At 46.1% G+C, this 4,815-nt stretch overlaps 1 pseudogene; it reads right to left on the reverse strand.

Moving 5' to 3' along the window:
* Nucleotides 1–1,109: 1,109 nt before the first annotated feature.
* LOC125533321 lies at nt 1,110–1,248 on the reverse strand (annotated as a pseudogene).
* Between the last annotated feature and the right edge of the window lie 3,567 nt (nt 1,249–4,815).

Here is a 4,815-nt window from a genome sequence, read left to right on the forward strand (position 1 = left end):
TCGTTCAACAAGGTGCTGAAAGTCATGAAATTTTTGAAGAACTTCAGACTTGTGTTTGATCAAATATATCCATGTGAACTTGCTGAAATCATCGATAAAACTCACATAATATTTCTTTCTGCCTACTGTTTCAATAGCAGGTCCCCAAACATCAGAGAAAATAAGTTCTAAAGGAAACTTGGATTCACTTATTGATTCTGGATAAGGTAACTGGTGACTTTTTCCCTGTTGACAGGCATCACACACAGAATCATTACTGGAAAAACTAGCACAAGGGAGTTTATTTTGACTAAGAATTCTCTTGACAACTAAAGGAGATGGGTGACCTAAACATCGGTGCCATCTACCTGAAGATATCTTGGTGGCACTAAGCATCTGCTTCTTGACGTTGGATCCCTTGTGCTTGACGGGGTATAGACCACATCTACCCCTGCCTCGAAGAAGAACCTTCCTCGTTCCCCGTTCCTTAACAAGAAAAGAGTGAGGGTGAATTTCACAGAATGTATCATTGTCCAGAGCAAGATGACTAGCAGAGATTAGGCTCTTGCTAGCTTCTGGAACATGAAGAATATTATTTAGGTAAAGATCACGATCAGGGGTACGAATAGCTGAGTGACCAATATGTTCTATAGCCATACCTGACCCGCTAGCAGTGTGGATTTGCTCGTTCCCAGTGTAGCGGTCGCGGACAGTCAGCTTCTCAAGGTCTCCTGTGATGTGATCGGTGGCGCCGCTGTCAAGGTACCAGTTGGTGTCCACCCCATACTGAGGTGCTGCCAGGTTCGTCGTCCTCTCTTCTCCTCCTTGGTAGGATTCATCATAGCGCTTCCAGCACTTCCATGCTGGATGGCCCAGTTTGCCACAGATCTGGCACTGGATCCTCGGTGCAGGGGCATTGTTGTTGTAGTTGCCCCCGCCACCGTTGTTGTTGTAGTGGCCGCCTCCTCCTTGTCCACCGCGGCCGCCAGGCTTGATGTAGGGGCGACCACGGTCACCACCGTTGTTGTCGTTTCCGCCGCGGCCACGGCTATGGTCACCACCGCGCCCGCGGCCTCTGGTGGCAGCGTTAGCGGAGGACTGCGACACTCCGCCGCGAAGCTTCATCCTCGTCTCGAAGCTGATGAGCTGAGAGAACATCTCGGGCACGGTGATCGGCTCCACTCTGGAGCACATAGCAGAGACCACCGGATCAAACTCCTCGTCCAGGCCAGCGAGGATGTGAGAGACGATGTCGTCGTCGTCGATCTTCTTCCCTGCTGCGATGAGTTCATCACACAGAGACTTGACTTTCCCGACGTAGTCGGTGATGGAGGAGTTCCCCTTCTGCAGATTGGCGAGGGTGATGCGCACGTTGACAGTCTGGGCACGAGTGTGAGACGCAAGCATCTCTGCAATCGTGTTCCAGAGCTCCGCCGATGTGTGACAAGTAGCGACCTGGACGGCCATCTCACGGGGCAGAGTTGTCAGAAGGTAAGAAAAGACTTGCTGATCTTGAGCGTACCAGGTCTGGAACTCCGGGTTGGGCTTCTTTGTCTTGCTTTTGCCATCGGATGTGGCTTCTTCAAGGTGCATGGGTGGCACCGGGTGATCGACGTCGAGGTACTTCTCCATGCGGGCACCTCTGATCGCCGACAGGACCGTCGCCCGCCATAGGGCTTGGTTGTTCTTGCTGAGCTTCTCGGAGACGGCGTGCACAAACGGAGAGGATGGGAAGGAGTTTGAAGGTGTCGCCATGGATGATCTCGAGAAGTGCTCTGATGACCATGAAAAAGCTAGGGTTAAGCGTGTTGCCTCCTGGCAGGGATGCCTTCGTGTTAATATAGGCAAAGCAATTACATGATAAGGCGCAGATGGTTAGTTGGTTGTTAACTTGTCCTCTACTCCAAGCTATACATGAGATAGAGATTATCCTAGCCAACAACCTGCGCCTCAACTCAAATACAATCACGTTACAATGTCACGTTACAACTATGGTCCTACACTTTTAACACCCCCCCACAAATTCATCTTCCAACCGTGGGATTGGACCGGGGGTTCTACACTTGCTAATAAGTATTTTGTAGCCAGATTTTTTATACTTGTCATTGCCATATATTTTTTAGTTGATAATAAGTACATTTTTAGCCGGTTATTTGTTATGTATGTCATTGTGGGATTTTTTTTAGGACAATGATTCTCATATAGAGTATATCAAACGAGGACACCGGTTCATACAAAGACACATCTCTCGTACTAGGCATTTGCCCACTTTATAGATAAAGCAAACATCCATATAACCAAGTATCAGTCACGATAGCAAATAAGACGACTGGGGCCACATCACAATCACGCCCAAGAAAAAGGGAAAAGAAACATAACCTAGTGGTAAACTACGAAGCAACCCTATTCCTGGTGAGCCACAGAGCCCAACATAAGATGGCCGCCCCCACAAGAATGTTTGCAGAAAATTGTTTATCTATTCCCCTCAACCAGTTGCCGAATATATTCCGTGCACTACGTGGGGGATAAAGATTCGAAGCTATTTGGACAATGGCCCAGACAGACCGAGCAAACTTGCATTCAAAAAATAAGTGTTTAATGGACTCATCATGTTGGCAGAAAACACAATTTTTGCACCCTTGCCAGTTTCATCGTGCCAAATTATCCCTAGCTAAGATCACCCCTCTATTGAGAAACCATAGGAATATCTTCACTTTTAGAGGGATTTTTAGCTTCCACAATTTCCTGTTATCTATCAGAACCTCGTCATGGACCATTGCATCATACATGGACTTGACCGAAAACTTGCCATTCTGATGCAATTTCCATCTAAAGATATTCGGTTCCTCCGACAACTGGATGGCCCCCAGACGAATGAGCAATTCATTCCATGCTGCTAATCGAGGACCAATAAGGTCCCTACGAAAAGAAATATCTGGATTTTCCTGACCCAGAACTTGTTTGATCGTGACAAACTTATGTCTAACTATCCGGTACAAGTTTGAGTATTGCACACTTAAGGGATTAGTCTCCAACCAGGTATCTTCCCAGAAACCGATTTGGGAGCCGTCCCTAACTGAGAACATTCCAAATTGGAAAAATAATTCTCTAGCTTTCATCACCCCACTCCAGAAATGAGAATCGCCAGGTTTCCAGTACACTTGAGAGATTGCTTTGGAACCCACGTATTTATTACGAATGATTTCCTGCCAAACACCATTCTCAGTGAGTAGTTTATACACCCATTTGTTGAGAAGTGCAATGTTTTTTTATCTCAAGGTCCTGGATTCCAAGTCCCCCTTGTTTTTAACCATAAATGTGTTTCATCTCCTATGCAGGTTATTCATATATGTTCGCGATGGCTCCGTATGTGGTCTATCCTGTAGAGGCCGGAGGACAGAGACCTTTTTATGATGGCGTCTACTCGGCTCGAGCGTTCAGCCAGTGAGGTTTTCTACCCTCATGGATGGCGGTGTGATCTTCGGATAGGATTGGCCACATCATAGGCTGGCTTTATTTGAGTTTGTCGTAGTGGCTGTTTGAGCCTTCTCTTTTTTCTTTTCGAGTTTTTGGACTTGTTGGTTGTGTGCATCTTGTTATGCAGAGGCTAGGTGTTCTATGATGCGATTGTATCAACTCGATATTTTAATTCAATGAAAAGCCCTTTATCGGAAAAAACGAAGCAGCCCTATGAAGTGGAAAGACGGGGTGCGGAAGCCAGAAGCGCATCCAGCATAAGCCTGAGGTGGTCGCGATCCCGTTGCCTAGCAAGCGGGTGCCGGTGCTGCAAGAAGGCAAGAAATTTGAAGAACGAGTTAGAAGCCTGCCATGGGAAGATCCGCTCAATCAACATTTTATTACGAGTCGTCTGTAAGGTCCACGTCATCACCGTAAAGATAAGTCAGAATAAGCGGCCTTTGCGACCAACCTGGGTCGTCCCAATCGGGTCCGAGTGCCTCGCGGACGAAGTTCCAAAGAGCTCGCGCCGCCATGCACTACAACATGTGGATACCCATCTCTAAGACATTACAAAGTCACCTTGCTCTCTTAAAGATCAAGAGGACAACAATTTCCTTGCCCGTCTGGCCCTTTCAACGTTGATCGTAACCAATAGAGGAATAGCACAAGTTCTTTTCAACCACGTAATAGCAGGTCAAAACAAGGTGGCCTGCATAGTATACTCACATGTTTTCCAAAAACACTTTCTTCATTATACAACACCGAGAAATTCAGAATTAAGTATCAGAAATAAAACGACACCAATTGGATCCTATTGGAGCCTACATAGTCCCACCTAATACACACCTTCACGAAATAATGTGTATAGTGGAACGTCAAACTACATGACTGGGTCGACGATTCGACACTCGCTATATACTTTCCATTGCCGGGCTTTCTAAGTCAATGGATTCTCTTACAGAGAGTGCCATACAATATTGGCAGTTGAGACAGAGACACCTTGATCGATAGCACAACAATTGAGATAGACACATTTGCCTTGCCTGCCCGCATCGGCCCTTTCCGCATTGAAGTAGCCACTAGAGAAACAACATAAGTTCTTTTCAACCTCGTAGTTTAAACAAAAATAGGGATAACACCCCTGGCGACCTTGTAATAGCAGTTTGTAAAAAAGGTGGTCTGTATAGTGTAGTATATATTTTATAACCACCTCATGAAATACTTGCAAAATACGGCCCGCTTAGATCATAAACCTACTCTTGACACGGCACCATTCTCCTTCATGCTGGCGTAAATGATGTAGAACACGGCTATGTGCACATTTTGCAAACTTTCAAAACAATTTGGGAAATTGTGCAAGTGCAAAAGTTGCCAATA

Source organism: Triticum urartu, chromosome 1 (assembly GCF_003073215.2).
Source record: "Triticum urartu cultivar G1812 chromosome 1, Tu2.1, whole genome shotgun sequence".
NCBI lineage: Eukaryota > Viridiplantae > Streptophyta > Magnoliopsida > Poales > Poaceae > Triticum > Triticum urartu.